Source organism: Corvus kubaryi, unplaced genomic scaffold, assembly GCF_017639235.1.
Source record: "Corvus kubaryi isolate FWS band 111438036 unplaced genomic scaffold, C.kubaryi_AGA036_p1.0 133, whole genome shotgun sequence".
Taxonomy (NCBI): Eukaryota; Metazoa; Chordata; class Aves; order Passeriformes; family Corvidae; genus Corvus; species Corvus kubaryi.
In genome coordinates this window covers 16,055,461-16,082,655 of record NW_024580667.1, presented here as the reverse complement: position 1 = coordinate 16,082,655, position 27,195 = coordinate 16,055,461, and the positions used below count along the sequence as shown (strand labels likewise).

The window sequence follows — 27,195 nt, the reverse complement described above, 5'->3', positions numbered from 1 at the left end:
TTTTATTGAAAGAAGATTTTATTTTATTTGGAAGACAAAATTGATTCAAAACACTAAAGACAAATCTACACAGAAATCTCTCCAGATCCAACCCAGAAATATGCATGAATTCATTTTTTCATTAGTTTTGGATAATCGAATTAAAATTGTGTTTCATGGTCTCTCACTCCCATCTTTGCTGGATATGGACCAAAATAAATCGTCACTTGTAGTGAGAAGTCCAAATTTACCCACTGGGCCATGCTCTTCGCTCCTTAGAAAACCCTAGTGACCTAAACTTTGTAAATTATCCATTTTCATCTAAATGTGTTCTTTGAACTCACATTTTTTATCAGTAATCTACGAGATTAGCATCAGACCATGCAGGATGATAGTTTGAATGAGTTTTGCAGTCAAGCTGGGTAGTTTTCACAGCTGGACATTACTGCCTATGAAAATGGCATTAGCAAACATTGCCATTGATGGCTGGCATCAAATCATCAGCCTCATTAAATCTCTTCTCTACAGAAGTTAAGGAGGTCTCAAAAGCATAAATGCAAGCTGATTTTGAGCAAGAGGGAAAAAATCAGATGAAAATGCGTAATTATATGAAGGAAATTATTTCAAAATTGTTGGTAATTTCTAAGGACTTTGCCAATTCCTTTTTTTTTCACTCTTTTCCTCTCCTATTTTAAGAGTAATCTAGAAATCTCAGAGAGAACTTTTAGAAATTTGTAGAAATCTCACTTTTCAACTTGAGTCTGGAGAAAGATGGGTTTTCATTTAATATTATTATGGCTTCTTTCTGTCTATGAAAAGCTACTGGCATTTAAAGTTCATCTGTGAATTGGTGTCTAGCAATGCGTGAAGGGGAAAACTTGCCCTAAAGAAGTTTAACTGAAGTGTACAGAAAACATTTTAAGACTCTGAAATTAGTATTTCAGAAGTTTTGATATGAAAATGTGTTTTGATATGAAAATGAGATGTAAATGACACAAAATATGACAATTTTTTTGTTTGCTCTGTAATAGCCTTTCCAAATTTTTGAAAGTTTTGAGGCCAAATCAACTTATTCCAATTACATCAGAAGAGCACAACAGCGAGAGCTGTGCTTGCGAAATACATTCCTTTAAAATGTAGAATAAAACTGCCTGACCGAATTTCTCAGACTGAAGGGGAAAACAAGGAAAAGGAAGTTGTAAGGCGGCAATGGTATCTGCAGCAGTACTTAGCAAGGATGAACAAGTTGCAGTGGGAAAATAAAGGACCATGTCCTTTTCTAAAGAGAAACTAAATAAGAGTAATTTGCTTTGATGTTGATGGGAAATCACTGTATGTTTTGAAACACTGGGACCTAATAGGCTGCCATTCGACTGGAATCACAATGGTCTGAATGTCAGGAGAGAGGTGTATGGGCAGAAGAGTTCACAGGACAAAGCACAGACAGGGTTGCCCCCAGTGACGTAAAAAAGGAAACAGGACAGCTGCAGTTCAAACCAGTTACCCACTGGATTTCATGGCTATCGTTAATAACACTTTGTAAAGAATATTTATTTAGTGTTAATTAAAAAATTCAGCTCCAAGGGGAAAAAAAAGCAGATGTAAAATTAATGTCTCTATAGAGATTGAAGTGGTCCATTTGGAATTTCAAAGGCAGGAAATTCATGAAAACAATCATGCAGTGGAACTGTCAAGCATTCAGTAATATCAGTTACTTAAGGAAAAGGCTCAGTATCTCAGAGGCAGAGTCTGTCACTGATTGCTACACATATTTAATGGTAACTTATTCGAAAATTCATGTCCATGCATGCAACAGGACTACCCAGTATGTGAGCTGCTATTACTGAAAATGTTCCCTTTATTACCACAACATATTGGTAAGTGCCATAGCTAAGCACACACTGTAGTATGGAGTGTACACTACACACTCTAAAGAAAAACTCTTGCCAGGCTTAATATCTATGTGGGGTTTTTTAACTTATGAAAGAACTACAAACAGGCAATAATGAGTAGACTATAACACCAATTAGTTATTTTTATTAATAAACTATCAATTTGAGCCATTGTGTCAACCATGAATTGTTGCTGATTGATCAGTGAGTCCTACAGCTCCTCCAATGACAGAAGCAAGGCAGGACTGAATTCTGCCACGAAGCCAAACAGCAGGGTAAAACTTTATGTTAGTTTTGCTTTCTCCTCTATAATTAGCTAAAGTAACTCTATTGCTGTTGTTGCCATTCTTCTCTGACCAGCTAACCTTATTTTAGTATATTTCTCTTTCTATCTTGCCTGATTATGGATATCAGTCTGCCCCTATTACACACAGGGATGGGCCAAGAAAAAAACATGATTTGCCCCATATGTTACTTGTGATGTATCTCAAACTACAGCATAATCCAGAATATATAAAAAGCCCTGCCAGATGCTAATGGGCAACTCTTCTCAGCACTTTGGAACCCCCACTACTTCCCTTCTTGAAGGAAGGAGGAGCATCTGTCAGAACTGAGTCCATATTTTTCTGATTTAGTGGAAGCAGAATATCATCCCTAAATGTCTTTGAGCAAACCCTTTATATTACCTGTACTCTTCTTTCCTCTGATCTACCACCACCATGGGGATGACATACCCTAGGTTTACCAGCATCACCTTCTACTACTTTGACCTAGGTTTGAGGACAAATGCATTGACATTTTTAGCAGGGCTGTCTACTTTGCAAGATTTAAAGAAGGGGTTTTAGATACAAGCACAGAAAGAAAAGATAAATGACTAATTTATAACTCAAATAAAATCCTCAGCCATGCTTAAGCTCCTTCATAGCTGTTTCAGCTCCACTCTGCCAGAAGTTCTATCTTGCCTCTCCTTGCTGTCGGTCCTGGGACCTTGAATTCAGATACATTCCTACTTCCCCAGCTGCTCCTTTCTTCTGGAGTCAAGTTTTCCCGCTAATTCAAGTGCCCCCTGACAATCTACCTAGCTCAGTTTTTCAGACTATTCAGCGGGATTTCTCCAGCCCCACTTTGCTCATATCCATCCAGGAACACATGATCCAAATGTGAATGCTGATGGGGCTGGTAAACTTGCATGTTTAAGACTACTCTCCTTAGTCAGCCCTGATGTCTGCCTCCACTCAGTGCAGATCACTCCTTTGGTCCACTAGAGATTACTAAAATATTCATATTAAATGTCTTACAATGCATGCATTTTGTCCAGTTTGTGATCTGGGTTCCTTGACAGCTTTCTGTGGAGACCACACAGTGCTTTCATATAGCTGAGAAACACTCTAAGAAGTTAGGAAGAGAAATCCAGCTCTACAGGACCACACCGAAGATCCATTTAATTCAGAAGATGATTTGAGAGTAGTGAATATTTTGGAACAGAGTAAGAGACAAAGGAAAGCAGACAGAGATGTCTCCCTTGTATATTCTACTTGTTCCTGGCCCTGCACAATTTCAGACTTTCTGAGCCAACGGTCACATCAGCATCTTAACGTTTAATAGGCCTGGGAGGAGAGTTCTTCCATGAACTTGTCTCATGCTATGCCTGGAAATGGTAGAAAGGCAAGCTTTCCTCCAGTCATTTGCTTTTACTGGGGTTCCCATGACACAGGAGGCAGTGAAATGCATAAGATGTTTCATCACTTCAGAAGATAGGTACCTGGAAAACAGACATCTGACTCACCTTCAGTCTGGATGAGAGCTCAGTGCTGCTGTTAGATGGAAGAAAGATTTTCAAGGGTAAACCACAAGCCTGGAATTGAATTTTAACTGAATATATCTGCCAGGGTCTGATTACAAACCACTGCACATTCGAGGCAGCTTTCTCAGCTGCCAGAGGCCCAAGAAACAACACCCCAAAAATTCACCTAACAAGCAGATGCATAATTGCAGAGCACAAATAGTAGTAGCCAACCTCACCAACCCTTTCATCACACCAGAGCAGAGCTCAGCAGAGGGACCAGTCATTAGTTTCAGCCAACCTAACCTGTAAGGTTAAGGGTGCTGAGTTGAACAGTCCAGTGGTGGTGTAATGTACAGGGTTACCTACCAGAGTTGCTTCAAGCAGTGGGCAGCATGAGCTTGTAGTTCAAGATCCAGCTGATCCAGATACTGAAGGCAGTCCTGACTGGCCCAAACCTGGCACTCTGAAAAGTACAAGGCAGAATATGATGGCAGTGGTTTCCTCCAACTCTAACAAGGAGTGAGAATCTTTGCAGCTACACAGCAAGATTCAGGTTTGCAAACAAACACACAGCACTGACAATATATGAGACAGCCCTGAAGGGAAGAGAACATACAAATGCTCCCAAAGAAGTAAAGTCTGTGTGAGAATCCATTCCAGGAAGAAGGATGATTTCTCTCTCTGGGGCTGCAAAAACATTTGTGGCCATACAGCAAGACTGTAGATGAACTTAACAGGTCATGAAAAAGTACTGAAAATATATTCTATTTCTGATGAAATTTTTTTCCTAAAGCAAACCTTTCAGGAGCCATAGCGACACCTAGACGCCCACAGATTTCTCAATCACCATGTGGGTACAAAGCCAGAGTTCCTGAAGAGCTTGGTCTCAGATTCTAACCAGATAGAAATGCAGGAGGAGTCTGAGGCACAAAGAACTCGTCTGGAGTCAAAAAGGCCAAAAATCATAGAGAAAAAAGCGACCCTGATTCTCCTGAATTCCAGGCTATTTCCCAATGTATGCAGTCCCAGGCTCTGCACAAAATTCAAGCCATATGAAGGACGAAGAATTATAAAACCTGAGATTAATGAAGATAAACCATGGACAATACTGCAAAGTGGATGTATGTGGCATAACTCAACTGAGCCAAGAAAATCACAGAGAATCCTTTCTATTAGCACAAATAGATTAAATTAATGTATATTTGTAGAAGTCTTCTCCAAGAGCAATTGCTTGATCCTGTGCTGTAATGCAAACCAAATGCAAAGGGAAATTGTGTGACAAAGGTCTATAGAAAACAATAAATATTAACACACACACACACACATATATATGTGTATATATATATATATGTATACGTGTATTTAAATGAGTACTCTAGAGACATCTCCTGGACATCACTCTTGAACTCTTCTTTCCAAGATAAGGAAGTTTTGAAGTCAAGACTTTTAAAAAACTATGCTGTGAAAAAAACCCAAAGAACTCACCCATAATATTTGACATTATGGGTAGTTGTAATTTTATTTTCAGTCCTTTTACACTCCTGCTAGATGGGTGCCTTGTCCTCCTAGCATTTATTCAACATCAAAATAGCTTAAAACATCATTTAGCTGCATATCAGCAATTGGGTTGAGTGTTCACCACATCTTTCTGCTTAGCTTTCAAATATTTGCAGCAGGAACCACTTGGTTGTACACATGGAAAATAAAATCCTAACACATTGTAGGAGACTGTACTATATGCTCAGCTGCTCAGCCAAAGCAAAGCAGTCTTTGTAGCACAACTCAAGGTTTGCCATTGCTGCTGCAATGGCAAAATAAACCATTTAGGATTATATTGGGGACACCAAATTTCTGTCCTAAGGAATAAAAGATGGTCACAGAACGGCTGAGCCAGCATTCCTCCAAGCCCTTCTTTGGATAGTGGCAATACAAGGATGGATCCCAAGTATAACTAATATAACTATTAATATATAATTATTTTCCAGTGATGGAAATTTTAAGGCTAATCCAAAAAAAAGCATAGAGAATCTGGTTTGGAACAAATTCCAGTACCGCATCATGCCCAAGATATGAATTATTACAGTGCCCTCATGGATATTTTTAATTCTCTTGTTATATAAAACATATACATTCAGGAAAAATGGGAGGAAGATCCTTATTTTATAGAGAGCCTGCTGATTCCCAAAAGACTGGAAGTGCATTTCAAGAGTAATTTGTCTTAATGCAAATCTAAGCCATGGCTATTTTTGATGCAGTGACTGAACTCATAACTTATAAAATGAAATAGAAACATTTGTCAGGAGTTGCAAACCAATTATTGAAAGGCGTGCATTTGTCATGGGATGTTAAATATAAACTTACACAAGTGTAGAAGGCTTTCCTGTGATGAGCCCTTTACAGAAATAGTTAATTAATGTTCAATTCAATTAGTTCATGGTAATTAGCAAAGCTGATTGTAGTAAAGTGTCTTTATCAGCCAATATTTTTCAGCTGGAGACTGCAACAAAACTCAAAAACCCAGTTATGAATATGGGAGTGGCTTAAAGTTTATTAATAATACAACAAACAAACCTGATTTCCAACTCCTCAAGGAATCCTTGTAATTTTCTGATTGCAGTTCAAAATGAGATGGAGCACAGTGATTAATCCGTGAGCTACAGAATAACTACTATACATATAACAGATGTCTGCTGTGACAAGGGGCACATTACCTTCATGTTTATATTGAGAAAGAAGAGGGATTCAACTGTTTTATATGGGAGAGTTGTGGGAAAGATCTCAGAAAGCCCCTATGAGAAGGTGGGGAATTATAAATATTTGCAAGTGTTTATTCAGGTGCCACTACAGTACACTGGTGAAACACGGCCTGAATGCAAAGGGGAGTGAGGAGAAAACATCTGATCTAAATGTTACTTGATTCGTTTCACCAGTACAGATATTGACTCAGTTCATCTCACTTGGTCAACACCAGCCCTGAGCCAAAACTTTCATGTTCATTAACATCAGCTACACAGGCAACAGGACATTTTTCAAAGTAAAATCTTGCTGGAGAAATAATACTACTAAAAGTAATTACTTCTGAATAATTAGAAACACAGGAAGCAGCTCATCTTCATAAAGGTGGGTGGGTCCCAAGCTATTTGGAGACATGGCCCCAGATACCCTCCTGCTTTCCTTGTGCTAGGATTTAGTATTGAAAGATGCTGATGCCTTTGCTCCTCTTCAACCACCACCCCAACCAGCTTGATACACAAAGCTGGGTTCTTCAAGGAATGTGAAAAGTCCATCTACGTTTGCATGAGCTGGTACAAGGATTTAGTGACTTTGGTTGGAGTCCTCTTCCACTTCTGATGGGAGAATATAAGTATTTGGGCCCTACTGGAAAAAAAAAAACAAAACAAAACAGCAATTCAGACAATAGACATAAAGGGTAGGATTCAGCTAAAGTGACCTGTCATAAAGTCATATGTATGTGACCCCATGTCAACTTGGGGCTTCAGGTCCCACCATGTTCAAATTGCCTTATCTGAAAATGCTAGAAGTGATCTCCTGGACAGCTCTCTCATTTCTGCTGAGCTCACTTTGCCCACATGGTGACACCTACATATAGACATCTAAATTTAAAAACTGAACATACCTGAATTTTGTCTTTATGAAAGAGAGACTGTGAAAACTAGGACACAGGGGGCCTGTTTGTTGAGATGGGCCTTCCCTTCTCACCTGTACCTCTGAGCATCCAGAGAGACTGAAGTTTTGGAGGTCCTGACAGCAATTACAGCATAGGGAACCCATAATCATTCTCCTCTTTGAAAACTGACCCATCCTATAAAAAATGGAGGAGTCACAACTGGCTGCTTCTCTCCCCTGTTTAACAACTTTGAGCAGTCCAAATAACACACACTTCATTCCAAAATCTTGCTGTTTAAGTTTGCCCCCCTAATAGGAAATAGCTCCAGTGCCCATCAAATTCCTTTCCTCCCAACCGTTGCCTTTAGGGAGAGGGTCTGGGAAGGGAATTGTTTCAGAGCACAACCAGCTCCATTTGCCCCCATGGACAGTGGCAGGAAATGATCCCAATTAATTCAGCTTTAGGAACGCTGCCATCTGTACTGACAAAGGAAAATCATTAGACCATTGTCAGTTGATGGTTCCTTTGCCCAGTGCTCTATGTGGCTGATAAGAACTGCTGTGCTAAATGATGATAAACAAGGGGGGCGGGAGGGGGAATAAATTAAGCTCCAATCCAATACACCCCAAAGCTTCCCAAAAGGATCCCAAGGATATAAGTTCAGTAGCTGGGTATGCACAGTGTTTATTAACTCTGCTTTTCTTATCGTCAATTTCTGATTTCATTTTAAACATCTCCTGGAGGAACTCACATGAAAAAAAATCAATTTATGTTCCAATGCCAGAAAAAACTGGAATAGATAATATCCAACCAAGGGAAAAAAAGTAAATCCAATCTGCACCTTAGTTGAGCAGAGTAACTCATTGACTGGCTAGGCAAGCATGCTGTATGTTTGGGGAACAAAAGATGTGGAATTCCAACTGACTTCAAAAGCAACAGAATCAGGTCTTTCTGAAAGCAACCTATAAAATATATATTCACTAAAACCCACAGGCATAAGCGTAACTGTATTTATTTCACAGAGGTTATTGGTATAAAACTGCAGTATCACCAGGCAGCAAAGCAACATTTGGTTCAGTCTCCAATGAAAAAACTGAGAAATGCTGTACATGTAAGATTTGTTGTACCTCATGCCTGCCAGTTCTCTCCATGCTTCTAAAATACCAATTTCAATCAAGACCTGGCAATCTTATGTATATGTAAACAGTCCCAAATTACATGCAGTGCAAAATGTGCCAGAATCAGAAAGCAAAGTATTACTAAAAATGGCTTTTTCCTACAAACCAGAAACTGGTTTGTAGGAACTATAAACTCTGAATCCAATCTTATCTCTAATAAGAAACAATTGGCCCTACACTGTCTCACTGGCACCAATTAAAATTGTCTTTGTTAGAGATGATAATCACAGGAGGCAGGAAAAGGGACACACAACACTTCTGTTTGACCTTGGAACATCCCATACGCATCAGAAGTCAGAACACGAAGCAAAATGAGAAAATAAATCTTGTACAGGAGATGCAAAATAATATAAAAGCATATTCCTTTGGAGAGGAAAGAAGCACCTCAGGCCAACAAACATGAGCAAACAGCCAATGGGAAAGTGAGCCATGGCACTGCAGAAGATGCAGGAGCCCTGATAGATGGTTCAAGTACCTGGGGATTGTATAGGATTTCAGGACTGCCCGGAGTTTGTTTTCTACTGGATTCCATAAGAAATGTTTAACAGAATGACTTGCAGCAAAAAACAAGATGGTATTTGCTAAAAGAACCATAGTTAAAATATCAAGACAGTTGGAGGAATGCAATAATCCCCCTTACTCCCTGATCTACCTCTTCTGCCTGAGAGTATGGAGAGGTAGCAGAAGGAGAAGAAGACTTCCAGCTTGCATAGCAGGATATAAACAATCCTGTGGGCTCCTGCTGTAGTACTGTACTTTTCTACTATCATCTTTACTGAGGCTGCAAACACAAAGGTCTACACCTACTTTTCAAAATCCAAACCAAACACAGCAGATGAGGAAAAGAAAAACTAAAAATAAACTTAAGATCAATGATTTTCAAATAAGAAACTTCTTGGGGAAAAAACCCCAGGTTCTTCTACAGAATTATCATCCTGAAAAACTTCGGCTCTAACTCCTTTAATTTTTTTACTATTTTTTTTTTTTATAGGAAGAACATGGCAGCAGTCTGGAAAATAGTGAAAGAAGGAAGCAAATCTAGATGCCATTTTGCAGCTGCAGGTGTCTGGATCCAGCATTTATACCGAAGATAAAGGGTATAAAGAGCATTCAGTTCAGAACAATACCCTCTTCTGCCTGGGGGGAAGAAGCTACAGATGCTGCAAACCAGCTGTAAGGACAAATCTGACAGAGGATGTTCCCGTGTCATTGGAGAAAGGTCTCTAATCATCTACAAAGCAAAGCTGTGGAGCAGCCTTTCAAAAAGAGTAATGGGACTAGAACTTGAGTCTATAAAGACAAATTTCTCAGGTGTAGGTATCATATGGCTGTCCAAGTGAGAAGTGGGCTGAACAAGGTGATCAAGGTCCTTTCCTATCCATATCTGTATGTCTGCACATAATGAACACAATAAAGATGGCAACTGTGACACAAAGACCACACATCACCATTTCACAGATTTTCTTCTGCTGAGATAACCTGGTCACTTTCATCTAGATAAGTAAAGTAGATCCAAAATAAAATAGGGTAGCTCCTACAAACCAACAGCAAAAGAATGATAGAGAGTTGAAACTTCAAAATTTTGATCAAAAATATTTACATGGTAAGCAAAGTTTAATTTTCATCCATGTCCCTAGTTTCCAGAATGCCAAAATTCATTAAGTCCCAAGGACAAAATTTGCCTTCAAAAGTGCTTGCCAAGCAACAAATACAACTCCATGAGCAGTACATTCTGGGTATCCAGCATGGTAACTTTGAGCCAGAAGCTGAAGTCTGAATTTTGGTGTTCAGCTTGGTCCCTCAAACACCCTCACTGTGTGAGAAAGGCACTCCAGCTCTACTGCCTTTACCAGTATAGCCACGTCTGCCCTGCCCAAAGGCACATTCCTCCCCCTGACAAATGGAAGGGAGAGGAGGGACAGTGGCAATATTTGGATTAAATTGATTAATCTGGGAGTGATCCAGTTCTAATCAACACTTAAAAGAAAACCCCACGTTCCCTCCCACTGCCAAAATTAGGCCTTAGTCTCCCAGATCATCTAGCACTAATGAACTCAGATGCATTTTATGTAGCTAATTCTCATATGGTCTGACAAAATGGGAAAAAACAACTGCTGTCTTCTAACATATTAAAAAGATCCAAACCAGTTCAATCCAAATCATCACATTGGAAAATATGTTCACCACATTTGCAAAAATTTAAGACCACCTTTTATTTAATTATTTCCAGGAAGTAATGGAATATTTCTATTAAAAGTTAAATCCCAGGACCGCTGTTAGCAGATTGCACAATGTAGGAGATCCTGGTTTAATGCAGCTTTCAGGAGTTGGATTTTACACCATGCTTCAAGATCTAGTTCAAAACAAATGTCTGGTTATTAGTTGAACCCATTGTTATAAAAGTGAGCAATTCTGTAGCAACAGAATATCTGAACAGCTGAAAGAAATATAGAATCATGAATCCTAAGCAAATAAAAACCTTTCATAAAGGAAACATTCCAAAATATATTTCCAAACAATGGTTGACTGCAACCAAGTAATTCACACCCTGTTGTGAAACAAACAGTAATAATTTCTAGCAGACACTGGGGCTCAGAAGCAAACAATGATTCCCTTTATTTCCTCCTTCTCTTCCAAGCTGGTTTACCAAGAAAGTGTGATTAAAAGTAGCATATATTAAATAAAAGAACTGAACTCACTTCCAGCTCTAAGAGAGTAGATTAGTAAATTCATTTTTTCCTCAAGTGCTATTTCTAACAGAATGCTCTTTTAAAAAATCAATCAAGCTTCAAAGTCAGCTTACCACTTCAAAAGATCACCTTCTATTTAAAGTATTTTTGGCATGAGGTTTGGCTATTGTTTTCAGTGCTCCTTCCAAAGGCTGGTTTGCTGTAACAGAGTGGCTACAGTCTCAGGCCCCACATAGGTGACAGTAGCTGTATGCACTAATTTTGCAGTTACTCGAACTTGCATGGGGACAATGTTGACCTATGCTCTGTGCTGAAATCACACACCATTTAGGTTTGAATTTACTTTGCACTTCAATACAATTAATATTTTCTATTGAAACTATAGAGCAAATTTCAGCCTTAGTCAGACAATACTTTGAGTTATTTGAATGTTGACAGTGCAGGGCTTTTGCTAAAGCTGTGTGAGTGACAGTTTCTGGCACTCTTTTAGACATGTGGGTAGGAGCATCAGCAATTAAATGTTAAGCACCGAAGGGCTGCCAAGGCCCCACAGGCTTCCTCCTGGCCCTTCAGGTTTGGGCAGGTGGGACATCCTTCTCCCCAGGACCTCTCCATTGTAAGACAGATATCCATGTGTCTGTTTTCTCTCTGACCCAGCCAATGTCAAAGGGAGCTGTCTCATGGGCAAACCTCAAGCACGTCAGAAGTTTTTGAGGTCTGTTTAATCCCTGAAAATTTGGGTCAGTTTGAGAAATCTGTATCCCCATCTGGAATAAAGACCAGTCTGCTGTGGGGCCTAAAGCCTTAACAAAAGAAGAATCTCCAGAGATTTTAAGTGGTCTTAGTGTCAGAGAAGAATTAAAGTGCAAATGTTGAGAGGATGTGGGGGGTTTCTTGTTTAATCATTAACATTTTGTAGTTGATCTTTTACTTTGTTGCAAACCCTGAGGCTGTTGGTTTTTTACCAAACCCATTCACCTGTGGCAGAGCTATGAACTTTGGCATTTCAGAGGTTTGGCTGCCATGCAGAGATTGCATGTATTTTTTGTACTACTTACACTGTTATCATCAGTGTACACATCCTACTAGAAGAAAAACCACCCTGAAGCAGTTAGCTAATGCTGAATTTCTCTGTTCTAAGAACAAAAGATTTTGCTGAAGCCTGATGAGACTGACTCAATTTTACAGAAATCTCAAGAATCTGCTACTGCCCAGTAATAAAATCTTAACAGAAATCCAATAATAAAAGCACTTTAACAACAAAGTTATGTGTAAATGATTTTGCATTGCCAGCGGTTCTAAAATGCCATTTTAAAACATTTCCTTCTAGAACGTTCTCTGAAAACTTTTTCCCAAGTTAAAAATTACAGAGTTTTTAAAAGTAGAAATTTGAAAATTTTTATTGATGCAAATGGTCTGTAGCATGCTACGTTCCAGATGGATTATTTTAAGTTTCTGTATGACCATGTTTGTGGTCTTTTTCCCTCCCTCTTGCATTCTATAAATAAAAACAATTCAACTGTAATGCAGACCGTCCCTATATAAGGTGTACGGAGCAAAGACAGACTTTCTTTCTTTCTTTCTTTCTTTCTTTCATCTATCTATCTATCTATCTATCTATCTATCATTTCCATGGTCCTTAGAGCAAAACCTCGATTGGACACTGTAGCATATAAAGTAAGGATGCTGCAGAAAGTGAGAGATGACCAATGTGTTGCTTCTGTTGCATCATTCTAAGCATTACTTAAATTCAGAGGTTGAGGTTGTTTAGGCAATTGGTGACTGACAGAATCAGCCCCAGGTGTTTGTATCGGTTTCTCTCAGGAAGGTGGCAATAGAACTGACAGGATGCTAGAAAAATATGCCTCTTATTTTTTTGCCTTGTTTGGGAAAAGGGAACATCTGCCTGTTAGTGGTTTTGATTAGCATAACATGACTTCTCTACTGTGAGGGGCAATACTGACCTTCAAGACAGAGGGAATAGTGAGTCAAAGAGAAAGAGAGTGAGTCTATTTTCCCCTGTAGATTTTTAGGCTATGTAGCATTAGGGAACAGATCTTTGGCTTTTCTACAAGTTCCCTGAAAGTCACTACCATGGGACTTTCCTCTCTTCACCTCTTTGAGCAGGAAAACTGGAAACAATTAAAGATTTTAGAGAACAGCCATTCTGTCCCTTACCTCTGTGCATAACTCCCAGATGTTTCAATGCGAGTTCAGCTTCCCTGCAGGAGGGAAGAAGCAGCACCTTATGTCTCCGAAGTGGACCTTGTTCTCCATGCTCTAAATCCTTCAGATATCCAAAGTGGATAACTGAATGAACACAAAGACAAGCTGATTAGGAAAATGATTATGGACCTGAACAGGTGTGCCAGAACAATGAGGCATCTGTACTCTGACTGGACCCTATTTAAGGAAGCAGAAATAAAAGTTTTAGAGATTTCAAGACGGTAGGCGACAAATGTCATTGCATACAAAATTTGCACACCATATGGAAAAAACCTCTTCAAGTCTTATTTAGGTCTTTTTCCTATCACCTCTCTCCTTCTAAACCCCCAGCATGGAGATTAGGCTCACACAGACCACTTACATCCTTTTGCCATCCAAAAGTTCAGCTGTATTGAGTGCTCAAGAATATGATTTGGGGAGGAAGGATTTACCACAATGACCATTTGCATATGGTCTACAGGAAAAAGAAAAATTCAGTGGATTCACATTTAGTGAATGAAATACTGAAGCTCCCTCTCTGTGGATGCCAAAGGTAAGTTTGGCTTCTTCCACTCCATGTGTGTATAAAGAAATATAAAACCACACAGGGTTACAACGCAGAAGCTATGCTATATTTGCTTAACAAATGAAATATAGATACTTAAATGAAAATTAAACAGTCGAGACTATGTTATTGTAGTAGAGCCAAACGAGTCTAAAAATCCATAGAACAAATAATCTATATAATCCTCTGGTTAAAGTAATTCAACAGAGTAACTCATATCAACCCCAAGAATTTGCTTATGCCTGTCTGCTTGACTAGGTCTCTGTCTTTAATTTAAGCTGCAAATAGGATATGCAGTTATCTTCTGAAGGGCTTTGCAATTGCTTTTCTCTAAATTAATTGTAAGATTCAGCTGGTTCTTAATCTGGATGGGACGAGATATGCCATACAAAGAGCCTTGTTTGCAATTTCATTTCAGATTTTTGTAATCAATTTCCTAATGGGATTATATTCAGGGTTCATTCACTTAGCACTGAGCCTTAAGTTTTCCTTGGCCCTATGCTTTACAGCAACACTCCTATTCTACTGTAGCATAAAGTTGTTTACCCCTTATGTATTATTATCAGCACTGAGCATAAAAGACATAATGCTGATCATGTCCTTAAAATAATAAAAGATGGAAGAAAAGTCAGATATCGTCTCCAAGCCAAGTGTACAGCATGAAGGAGACGTGCTCTGACTACTTAGAAAATATTTAATTCAAAACCCTCGGAAGCCTAAAGTGTTAGCAGTCAAAGAAAGGGGAAAAATGGGAATGAGTGGGGTCACACTCCTCTGAAATGATTTCATTGCTGATTTCCATAAGAACCAGAGACACCTCTTTGAAAATCCTCATGGACACAGATTGTAACTACTCCCTCAGCCTGTGACAATCTCCTGAGGGTTGCTACAAAAAGTCCTCAGGCAGAAACCAAGCCAAGTTGTTTATTTTTGTTTCCTCTTTTTACAGCTTCTGTCCAAGTATTTTGACCCCAAAATTTTAAGGCATAGAAGACAATAGCACTGAGTGTCAGTCAGTCTCTTTAGCAGTTACACCAGGTGAAAGGATATTAGCTACAAAGACTTTGAGCACCATGTAAGCCAGCACAGGGCTTTGCCATAGAACAGAAGCATAGAGTGATAGAATAGTTTTGTTTGGAGGGGACCTTTAAAGGTCATCTAGTCCTGCCCCCCTGCCATGAGCAGGGACACCTTCCACTAGAGCAGGTTGCTCAAAGCCTCATTCAGCCTGTCTTTGAACACTCACAGGGATGGGGCATCCACAGCTTCTCTGAGCAACCTGTTCCACTGCCTTCATTATAAACAAATTCTTCCTTATATCTAGTCTAAATCTACTCTCTTTAAACCATTCTGCCCTTGTCTGACCTCTACATGCCCTTGTCACAAGTCCACATCCAGCTTCTCATAGGTCCTCTTCAGGTACTGGAAGGTGCTATAGGGTCATCCCAGCGACTTCTGCAGGCAGAACAGTCTCAACTCACAGCCTGTCCTCACAGGAGAGGTGCTCCAACTCTCTTACCATCTTCATAGCCCACACCTGGACTTGGTCCAACTGGTCCTCATCCTTCTTATGTCAGGGCCCCAGAGCTGGACAAAGTACTCCAGGTGTGTTCTCACCAGAGAGTCCTGTTCCTTCATCTTGATAAAGAGCCACAAGGTCTATACGGAGAGATGGGGACATGCATTTTTGTTTTATACAGCTAAAGAATTCTTCTACCAATAAATAGTCCAGCAGTCAGGAAATATGAAAGGTCTGGGAGTACCAACAAAACCAATTTTATTAGAGCCATAATAAACAGGAACTTGCACCAGTATTCCCACTGCAGAGCATGATTTTATTTTTTTTTCCTTGAAATCAATTATTGGAGCACAGATTGCTTCAAAGGGAAAAAAAAAAACCTGACAGAGCATCTCAAAACCTTTGTTTTCTATTTATTATTATTATTACGCAAAACAATAAAAACTTCTTTTATTGTTACCTTTAAAACTCCTACTTAATGTGATTTTTGTCAGTTTAAAAGCTGCATAAACCTAATCTTGCACAAGGCAAGAAAACAGACAGTACCTCATGAAATTGGTTTAGAGGTATATGGTAGAGTTTGTCTTCTATTGTGGACACCTTCCATTTCATCAAAGCACCAAAAAAGGTTTCCCTTTCTTTTCCTACCCTTATAAACCTCCATGATGTCAGTCCTCATAAAAGGAAAATTTATGCAGTGGTCAAGCACACCTTCAGGGTGTCTTTTCTCTCAGAATCTCAGCTGTGTCCAAGGACCTAAAGTAAATTAATCAATCCTTCACTAAATGCATGTGTTTCTGAAGTTCAAAGTGTTTTCCCAGTTCATTGAACAAATCCTTATTTGCTAGGACATTTCCAGTCACTTAACTTCAGAAATCCAGTCAATTACTAAAGAGAGGAAAGTTGGATTATTCCTGTGCTTATCTTCCAGAAAAGCAAACTCTTGCAGACTATACTTAACAACCTAAGAGGGGAAAAAATAAACAGAACATTAGGAAGGTTTGAAATCTTTGTGAAAGAAATGATCTAATCCTGATTGTGAGAGTATTCTGACAGTATAATAAGAGAAAATAATGCATCCCTTTAAAGTCATTATATACATTTTGTATTGTACCGATATACTCACTGGAAAGCATAACTAAATCATAAAAAAATATGTTATGGGAAATGCAGTGTAAAATATACATAAGCTGGTTAAGGGTCATGTGTCTCAGAGAGTGCTCAGTCTAGCTAGCTGTGTCTTCAGCACAAACTGAGGAAAAAGGAAAAAAAAGGCTTTCCTGAGCCAGAAACCCACAGTGGAAGGTGATCAGAAGAGGAGAAGCATTAAACCTCCTGGCTGACAGACACTGTTCACCATTGCCCTGAGCTAACACAAGGTCCCTGGGCAGGCAAGGACAATGGGCTCTAGGGCAGTCTCCACTCCTTTCACTTAGCTAGAGACCTGAAACTGATTTTTCCAGGTGCAAGGCAGCAGTTTTTTTCTGATGATTGAGAGTATGTGCATGTGTGCAGGCAGCTCACCCTTGGAGCTTTGCCCTTGTGGTGAGAAGAGGGTTGAGTGGTGCATGCACTACACTGCATGGAGGTAAGGAACGAGCAGGTGCTCACGCTGACTACCAAGGCAAAGCTCCCAGTCTTAAAAGACATATTTTGAGATTTTAAACATCCATTTGTTGCAGATAGAGTCTGAGGTGGTCATTTAAATTGAACTTTCATCCTTGACAATAGAAAGGTTGTTAAGTAGGGCTTTCAGAAATGTGCACACACCTGTCTCCAAGGGCTTTAAACCTGGCACAGTAATATTTAAATCACTTGAAAAAGTTACAGGATAAGATAAAATCTCCTCAGGTTAAAGAACTGATGCTTTGGTTATTCCTTCATTCCCACCCCAACCTTTACTTACCTACAGACATATACTATAAACTACAATTGTATTAATGATATTTGGAAATTTTCCCTTGCAAATACCAGTTGTTTCCTCCTCTTGATAGACTATATTGTTTTCTGCTAAAGTTTCATTGAATAAAGCATCTGTTTTCAAGGACCACTAACAATTTTAATATGATTTCCTTATACCTGCAGGTGCTCTCATCTGCATTCACACTAGTGCTCACAGCCAACTCTGAAGGCAGACAAATTCACTGCAAGGAGGACTGAACCTACTCAGTGTCTTGTATGTTTTCAGTAAATACAGATTTCTTAACCATCACTCTGCTGCTTGTGATGGCCAGATTTTAATGTTAGAATAGAAAAACAGGTTAAAGACACACCTGGAAGAAAGTCTCGGTTTTCAGCACAAATTTACATGGCCAGCTTTGCAAATAATAGCCTGGTGTTTCATGTGGTCTTGTTCCAAAAATACTAGAGGGATTTCAGTTGTTTCCACTCCAAAGGAGCAAAACATTTCATTGCCCTCTGAGATTTCTTACATATTACATGCAAATGTTCAGACATCAAAATGAGTGCAGTAAGCCAAGCATACAAAGTGAATGATGTATATATTGTGTGCAGTAAGGAACCATGAGAACTAAGAAGAGGAATACAAGCTCTTACTCCACCTAGGGTCATTCTTTTCTGCTTTCTTGAGTTCTTTCAGATTATTTAGCAAGGAACCAATTCAGAATTCACTGGATGGCTATGCCTCTAGGACCAAGAACTCACCATGGTCCAAAACATCTGAGATAAGGAAAAGAAAGAGAGAGAAGATATTTTTTCCTTACTTGCAAGAAATTACTTCTTGTGCAAGCCATAACCAGCATCTCTGTCCTCCTGAAGACACATGGGTAACCCTGGCACTGCAGCCTGAAGGACTACACTATTGCTTTTATCCCTCTTGCATCTGAACAAGCACTTTGCTGCTAGGCAGCATCATGTGCCCTGGAATGGTTATTTCCAGTTCAAGAGCTGTCCTTTAGGCCAAAATAAAAAGCTATCACTGAAAATTTTGGTTTTGTTTTCTTGGAAGTAATCCCACATTTCATTCCAAATCAAGCAAACACTTGTCAGGACCTAAACCAAAAATTTCAGTCAGCACTGCTGTGTCCCCAAATACACACTCCTTCAGTCAAACGGTCAGGACTTTTACCTGAGGCCTGGAAAATTTAGGTTGAATCTCATTCTCTGTGTAAGGTTATTTATTTTTTATTTTATGCCTTCTACATGCCTTGTTCTTCAAGTGATAAGGGCACAGTTCCCTCACTCTCTTGTTCACACCACAGAGCTTTGTGGAAAATACTGGGCTACTGCCTGGAGGAAGAATTGGATTATGTCTCACACTCCCAGCATGTCTCACCTCTCAGGGCATGTCCTGTTGTATACTTTTTTTCCAATATCTGCACATTAATAATGGATGGCATAGCACTACCAGGTCACCCTGAGGAAGATCTGCCTACAAATACCCTTTAGCCTTGCATTTCATAACCTGTCCTCAAAGAAACTGGGATGGGAGGAGGAGGGGAAGGAGTTGAAACTCCTGCGAAGGAAGAGAAAGTTGTCAAAACTTGGTCTTCCACATTCCTGCTGGACTGGCTATTGAGCAAATTACAGAGATGCCTGACTCCCTTCTATTCATCTAGCACAAAACAACAGAATGCACGCTACCCAGCAAGTTCAGACACATAGCTTTAGGATGCCAAATCTTCATTTTTCCTTGAAGGAAATAATCCCTCTCCCCAGCCCTGTTTCCAAGGGGATTAAAAAGAATCTGTCAGCCCATCCCTCCAGGCTTGCCTATACAAAAGCAGCACTCCATAAGAGCATTTATCTCTTGAGTCAGAACACTTTTTCCATCTAGTAAATAAAAAATTTTTTGGTCCTAATAAAGAACAATTCATATTTAATATCTTTAACAAGAACTTTTTATACAGTTCCAGAAAATAAACCTGCAACTAATATCCTGAGTCTGAGAGTGTTACTGATCTTGCCAAGTCAATCTAGTACATTGCTTTAGAGAGTAAGAAAGATAATATAGAGCCTCTGGGTGGGATTTCTTAAAATGGGCTCAGAGGAGAGCAGTTCTAGAGGCAAATGAATAGCAGGGAAATGAGCCCTTCTCCTCTCTGGTCCCTGAGCAGAAAAAATATTCATATTCCATTCCTGTCCCTCACAGCAGTGACACATCTATGTACTGTAGATCCTGACTCAGATAAAACCCTTACCTTCCAACTCACCATCCTGAGCACAGGATGGCCGCAAAAGCCAACTCCACGCTGAGCAGTGTGAAAGCTTCTGGGGAATTCATGGCTGAGAAATGTAGAGGCATAGAAAGCATGAGGTATACAACTGGACAGAACAGAAAACCAAAGATATACACAACACAGAGAAAACAATGATTATTACATGAACAATTTTGTGAGAAGAACAGATGGATGGAAACACTAAACAAAGGCTGCAGCAACTGTACAACGGGATGAGTTGTAGGGAGGGAGGCCATTTCCAATAACACCAGTCCCAAGAGGAGGGGGTTGACACAAAATTAGTAGAGCAAAGGATTTAACCTCTTGCCCAGCAGCTTTCTGTGCAACTCAGTACTGAAATAAGTGATCTTCTGGAAAGACTGGACTTCACCAACAAAGCATTTGTTACCATTCCTGTGCCTGGCTACATCAGTGAGGGGTTCTGGGACTCTGTGTCATGAACACATGTGCCACCATCAGTCGGGGCCACAAAAAGTCACTGGATTATCCTTTAGCCAAGACAGATTAAGCCAGAAAACACAATACAGAAGGCCTTCAGTTGCTGAAGGATCTTAAGCACTGATACCGAATTTCTGGGTGGGAGTCCCAGAGACTTTGTGGAAAGAAAAAATTTGTGGGATGAAAGAGGGCAATCAAGGATTCCTTTGATAGGGATAGGCTGTGAAAAAAATTAAAATGGTGATTTGTCCTAGTAGACTAAGCATAGGTATCCCTGAGGCACAAAATGGTGTGCAATACAAAAATCTCCAAACTGCTGTAGCTGGCTGTCGAACCAGTAGTGGTATCGTTATGCCACAGTAGATACACAGTAGATTTTAATCAACTGATTAAAAAAGCAAATCTTAGGACCTTGTGCCTGACAATATAGCAGTATACCAGTACACCAGCTGGATTTGATCTAGTATTTCCACATGGAGATGTGCTCTGTCCTGTAGATCTACAAGAGTGAGTTTTTTTCCCAGTTCTCCATTTCATAATCTGGGTACACCCCAAGTATCCCTAATGATGTCTCCTGGAAGCATCTCCTCTTTCATGAGCCCTAGAAACCCACCAATAAAAAATAGCTTCTTAGGGACAACTACTAATAAAGTGCTATGTTGAAAACGTCTGAATTAAAGAAGACCTTAAGAAAGAGGAGCAACAGCTGAGCAAGGAGATTTCTCTTGTGTTCTCAGTGTCCCATGACCACAGTGTGATGATCACCCCAGATAGTGCTTGGGGTTCTAGATGGTCACAAGGCACAGGTAACTACTGCAGACGAGAAAAAAAAGAGTATATATATATATATATATATATATATATATACAGTCAATGCAGTATGAGGATTGGTATTCAGCAAGTACAAAGAGAATGAAGAGTGGTCATTTTTACTTACACAGTCCCAAAGACCTGAATAAGCAGTGATGGCTCATAGAATTGCTGAGGCTTGTACCTACCTTCATTTTTGCAGTGATTCTTCTATGCAGTAGCAGGATCCCTTCAGGAGGTGGCATTTCCCCAGCCTCAACACAGTGCAGCCAGGGGTTGAATACACAGCTGTGATTCCCCTTTGTTCCCTGGCACTGCACAAATACCAACACTTCCACAGACCAGGATTCTTCTCATAGATGCACAGCAACAGGATGAAAATGGCCACAAAGCTGCAGCAAGGAAAATCCTGACAAAATACAAGGCAAAACCTTTTCCATCATGACAGTTAATGGAACAGGTTGCCCAGAGAAGTTTAGACATGCCTATCTAAAAACTTGATGAGATTCAGAGCAAGCTGCTCTGGGAAGCTGGGCCTGCTTTGGGCAGGGGCTTGGACCCGATGATCTTGGAGGTCCTTCTCACTGAACTGTGCTGTGAGAGTGCTCTCTGCTCTCTCCTTAGTCCTCACCAAGCTCAGCTGATCCTGGCTGGAACAGGACAGTGCATTTCTCACCCAGCTCCACACTGTCCTTTCATACTGCCAATAACAATTTAGGACTTAGCTCCCAGTCAGCCTGTGAGCTGCAGCTTAGGCTGCATCTCAGGCACCATCCATGAAGGACCAAGGCCCCACTCCCCCTCAAAGTGAGGGACCTGAAGCTATGACTTGTCCCACGAGGTCACGTTGTATTCCTTGTCCATTCAACTCTCCCTTTCCATCGCAGCAAAACCAGCGAGGTCTCACTGTGTCTGTCGCATCACCATCACAGTCTCACAGTAACTGTGTGTGGACAGATCCCAGCCACTCTGGGTGGAGACTTCCACATGTGCAAGGCAACTGATGACCTGCAAGTAGATGTCCTAAAACTCCTGCTTGCACAGCTTCTTGCCTCCAAGGCAAAGCTGAAGCAACAGAGGCCATGCTTTGCCTAGCCAGACTTCAGGTGTTATCAAAGAACTGTTTAGATCTGTTCATACCTCCATATGCTCAGAAGACCTAGGACCACCCCTTGAAAATGCCAGGATTTGAGCAGCTTACTGGCAATCTCTTTTCCTTCCTTTACACCTGATAAAATCTAGCTGTGGTTAATATTCACATGTTCTGCTGCATTCTCTCTTAGCAAAAGCCCGCTCAAAAGCCCTTCAAGGCTTTATTCCTTTTGATGCGGTTTTTCTGGCCAATACAAAACCTGGATGAGATTACAGCCTGACTGAAAGCCATAGCTCATCATCCTCTTTAAAATCCTAGGGCTTCCTGACATGGTAATCAGCTGCTTTGGAATACTCATCCTGATGTTTTACATTGCAAAACATGCAGGGTAATACCCTCCTTGGCTAAGACAGAAGGTGATGGGATCAGCAAGGTTGAAGCTGAACCTCCTGCTCTACCATATGTGCTGCCATATGTAGTCTTGTCTTCCATGATGCTGGAGGCCTCAGGAACCACTAACAAAGCAACCCAATCTTCTTTTCCAGACAGAGCTTCCAAAAGGAGAGATTTGGGGAACTGTGTGGATGCTTCCATCATCCCAGTGCTCAGGATATGGTGGCCTTCCCAGACCTTGAGAGAACAAGTTGCCAGTGTGCAATTCAGCTATCCCAAGTGATGCCTAAGACACCACAGCACAATTAGGAATAGCAGCATGGCTGGGATGCTACCAAAGATGGGATCTTTGCTTATAAGGTTTGTATTGAGAGAAAAAGAAGGTGAAACCCAAACATTTTGGGTAGCTAGGGCAGTAATGTCAGTTAACAAAAATTCTGAAAGGGGACTTTGTGAATTTTTATTTCATGCTGCCTGAAAGTTTATGGTATAAGAAGCCTTTCTAAACTACTTCATCACATCTCAGGGTGTTCATCTGAGCCCACCTCATTCACTTTGCTGAGCATCTATCATGCAATACTGAAGTAAATTCTGAGAAACATTTTAGGATTGCTCCTGCCTCTGAGAACAGGCATTAGGATGTGGCCCACTCTGTGCTTGGAATAAAAGAAGAGCTGAAAGGAGGACTAGAGTGTTGCTTTTCCCCAGCTGCTCTTCCAAAACACTGGGAAAGCACCCCAGCCACCCCTGGGATCATGCAAGGATTTGTCTTGTGATAATATGTGCAATGTCCTTATATGCCCCCTACAATATCCAGGAACAGATGCCTAAAATAAAGGAAAGTCGTTCTAATGGGCACAGATTACCTTAGATATGAGTCATGAGGACATTTCTTGGGACACTGCACTTATAATGCCATCAAGCTCTTCAGACACTGCCTGAAAAACACACAAAGGTCTTGCTACTGTTTCTGTCACAGCAGACACTCTTGCTTTATACTTGTTCTTCTGACAGATGAAATCTCAGCTCTCCAAATGACAGTTCTTGCATTCAATCAAGTGAAATGGTCAGTATTACATGAGTCAGTTCTGGCTTGCAGTGCCATCCTGTTAACATGAATCCCCAGACTTTCTTTGGCAGCCCAACCATTCAGTATTCACTCCAGAGTGGCCTTGGTGTTAAACATGTGACAACAAGTGGAGAAACTGAAACAGAACATAATGCCCTTCGAAAAGATCCCACAAACAAAGCTAATTTTATGTCTGTTCTGCTGAACAAGAGTATAATGTTCAGGAAACATGAAAGGTAGCTTAGCACCCAGACTGGCAGAGAGAGCTGGGCAATGAGACTGTTCCTCTGGTTAATCCCTTTGTGGTAACATGGTCCAAAACTGTCATGCTTTAAAGTAAAGGTCCACAGGCTCTGACATGCAACAGATATTTGAGTTTTCTTCTTACTTGCTATGTGACTTCTATCTTAGTTTACTGAGGAAAACTATAAAGCTGAAAGGAAAGGTCTTTATGAATGTATTTTAAGAAAAACCTTTTTTTCCTGTCTCTCTCCTCACTGAACATCTACAGTGAACATTCACAGGGGACAAGGTTGGCAGGATTTTGGCTCCAGCCTTGAGGAACTCAGGCCAGCAGCCTGTTTGCTGGGTGGAAGAATTAAGGTATTCAGCACGGTTCTTGTTGATGCCAATATAATGGGTTTACATTAGCACAATTGTGCAGTGAGCATAAACTTTCTGAGCAGAAAAGTCTGCTCCGGTTGCCCTGCTGGTGTGTTTGCATAGGCCTGCCAAATAAACAACATTCCCTGCTGGGTGATTGGAAACAAGCACAAGAAGTTCTGAGTGTAAGATGTTAATCCTTACGGTATAATCTCATCCCTGCTCTGCAAAGATTTCTCCAATCACTGGATCTGACAGGGTCACACAGCAAAGCCTGTAGGTTGGCAGTGAGAGCTGCATGCATGGCCACTGAGATTCTGCCTGCAGCTGAGATGAGGATGCAAAAATCCTAGGGCTCATGCCTTGCCCACTTACCTCCTCTTACAGAGTCATGTCCTGCACAAAACTTCCAGGCAGTGAGGGATGTGCTACAGAGGGGATCAGAGAAGAGATGGAGACCCAGGGTGTGGAGATAGCAACAAGTCCCAGGGCCCTGTGGAAGGGTCAGCATTGCACCTGCTGCAGCCACACAGGGCTGTGTGCAGCTGACACTGGTGGTGGAGGCTGGGTGTGCTCCTCATGGTAGCAGTGAGGGTGGAGGGGTGCTTGCAACAAGTGAGGGCTGTCTCCATAGCAGTCAAGGAGACTGACAAATCCACCAAACTGCCTACAGAGATGTGAAGTGGACATGCACCAAGTGGCAAAAGCATCCTGACTGTGGTTCATGTTTTCTTTTTCTCTCTCCCTCCCATCTAAGAAAACTCTTAAGGTTTTTTCAGAGGTAAATGTAAACCTGAGGTTCAGCCTGAGTCAGCTTTTGGCTTTTGACCTTGAGTCCAAACCTAGCCCTAAAACGGACATGCAGAAATGTTTGCTACCCTTTTCTAATATGCAGCACTGCAGAGAAATGCCCTCCTTGCTGTGCCTAGACAAGCTTATAGAAACTAGGTATTAAAAAATAAAGGAAAAAAAAGAAGAGGGAGGATCGTATTTGTTATTAAGTCGTAAATACAAATCATGACCTGGAAACTCTGATCTTATCCTGTTCCTTCAGTTTTGAGGGGTTCACAGTGGCTTGCTGTGCATGTTGTGGCAAATGTCTGGAATGTCTGGCATAAGTTATCCACATTTTACCATTTGATATAAGTGTTGGTATCGCAGAACGTGGCATACAAACCTTAATAGCATGGTTTTATTTTATTTGGTGTCCAAATTTATTTCCTTGCCTTATACTGCACTCAGTTCTCCACTGGGTGGAGACTGATCAGAATTGACATGGGGTATTGCTCACTTGCTTGAAGGAAAAATGGTCATGGAAAATTTTTCAAAAAATCTTTTCTATTAAAAGAGATGATGGGGCTTTCTGTCTTCCCAGTCTCCTATGGTTACTTTTATTCTTCCACTGCCATCTGCATGCCTCATGCTCCTTATCCGTGGGCTTAAGCTAATCCCTTGATACCAGAGGAAACAACAACTACATGTCCTCCCTGTCCACTCCCTTAAAACATGGAGTAGAAAATTGCCTGGGGCTAGTATGAATATTAAACCAAAAATCTTCTGAACAGCTCTCCTCACAGGGGAGTGCAGGCTCCCGCTCCCTGTTTTGTACACAAGGCAGATCCTACAGTTCACATGCATATGAAGACCAGCGGGACCAAGGGGCAGAGCAGAGAAATACTAAATAAAACCAAGACCCCCAGAACGACCACAAACAGGACACACATCACAGACATAGCTCTTCTAGCAGGGAGCTGAACACTGCCCTGCCCCATCCCAGGAAGATATGAGAGAAACTCAACTTCTCAGGGCTTACCTGCAGTGACAACTGGATGTCTCCATGTGGACAGGAACAGGAGTGATGAATTTCCCCTACTAAAAGAGAGGTTTCTCTGGAATCCTTAATTTCTTTTCAGCCCCTCCCCTTGGGACTTTCCCATTATTCTGCAAGAGGAGTGAAACAGAGGTTTCTGGTACTAGCTAGCAAGGGCTCATTTTGCAGCAGTAACACTGCTGCTTTCCCAAGGCTCCTGGATCAGCTTGTCTGGCTCTCAGGGAAAAATCTCCTTTGGTATCTGAAGGTGAATCTGAAGGTGAATCTGAAGGTGTCCAAAGGGCTGCCCCAGAGTATGAGGCTTTCTATTTACTCCCAGCACAAAATATGGTGTTGGCACAGGGCACATGAAGCTCTTCCAAGCTCCCTGTGCCTTAAAACACCATTGGCCATACCCATATGCTCCAACCCTTGGGGCATTGGAGTCTCAGTGCAACACAAGCCAAAACAGCTCAGGCAATTTAATCTTCAGTGCTGAGCAACTGTCCAAGGGTCCCAGGGCACGGAATCTTCCACACAGATCCCAAGTACTGGGCAGCACTATTTTCAGGTGTTCTTCCCTGTCCTTGGGGAAAGGCACCAGCTTCTCAGCTAACCTCAGCTGTCATGGGTTGTGGGAGAGACACGCACACTGTCATGGGTTGTGGGAGACTCCCCACCCCACCAAATTCAGTCCAGCAGCCTGGCTCTGCATAGTACAGATTTCTGCTGCCCTGACCTCCAAGCCCCATGCAGACACAAACACCAGCCCTGACAGGTGTAGTCCTTAGGCCAGCCACTGCAGCTCTAACACAACCTTTACCAACAGCAGAGCCCTGCAGCCCCAGGGACACTCCATGCTCCAGAACTCCCTGGGCAGACACAGTGTGCAGCATGGGCCCTGGCACTGCATGATCCAGGCTGAGCATCCCCTTCCCAGCTGGAGGGATAAAAGAAAATGGAGGAAGGCAGGACCTGAAAGTTGTGTGTGGTCCAATGATGCACTGCCCTTGGTCCCTCTCACTAGCCAGCGGAATGGGAGAAAGAGATGATAGATACTCTGAATTTACATATGCCTGGTATATCCCAGTATTGTTCAAATCACCAGATGACAGGAGGGACATATTGAAGATCGTTCTTCAGTCTTGCCTAGTGCACAAGCCAGAACAAAGGAGCCCTAAAAGCAGAAGAAAAGCAGAACAAAAGGCAGTATGACTGTCCCAGCATTTGTGTAGCAATGCCATTGCAGCAAAGCTCAAAACTCACACATATTCTCACACTCATCATCTCACTGGCACCAGGATCAGACAGAATTAGTTACAGTGGCACAGAGGACAA

General features: G+C 41.1%; 1 long non-coding RNA gene across 3 annotated transcripts; it reads right to left on the bottom strand.

Annotated features, from left to right (window-relative positions):
- On the bottom strand, nt 1-26,094 carry LOC121669188. 3 transcript variants are annotated; one of them, XR_006017639.1, is made up of 10 exons: nt 25,861-26,094; nt 23,242-23,313; nt 21,078-21,298; nt 19,603-19,687; nt 15,443-15,582; nt 13,332-13,463; nt 6,734-7,035; nt 6,229-6,264; nt 4,024-4,120; nt 1-3,633 (listed from the first exon to the last, which is right to left on the bottom strand). It is a non-coding gene; the product is annotated as an uncharacterized LOC121669188 (long non-coding RNA). The 3 variants fall into 3 exon arrangements; XR_006017637.1 differs by having other exon boundaries at nt 6,229-7,035; XR_006017638.1 differs by lacking the exon at nt 23,242-23,313 and having other exon boundaries at nt 6,229-7,035.
- Between the last annotated feature and the right edge of the window lie 1,101 nt (nt 26,095-27,195).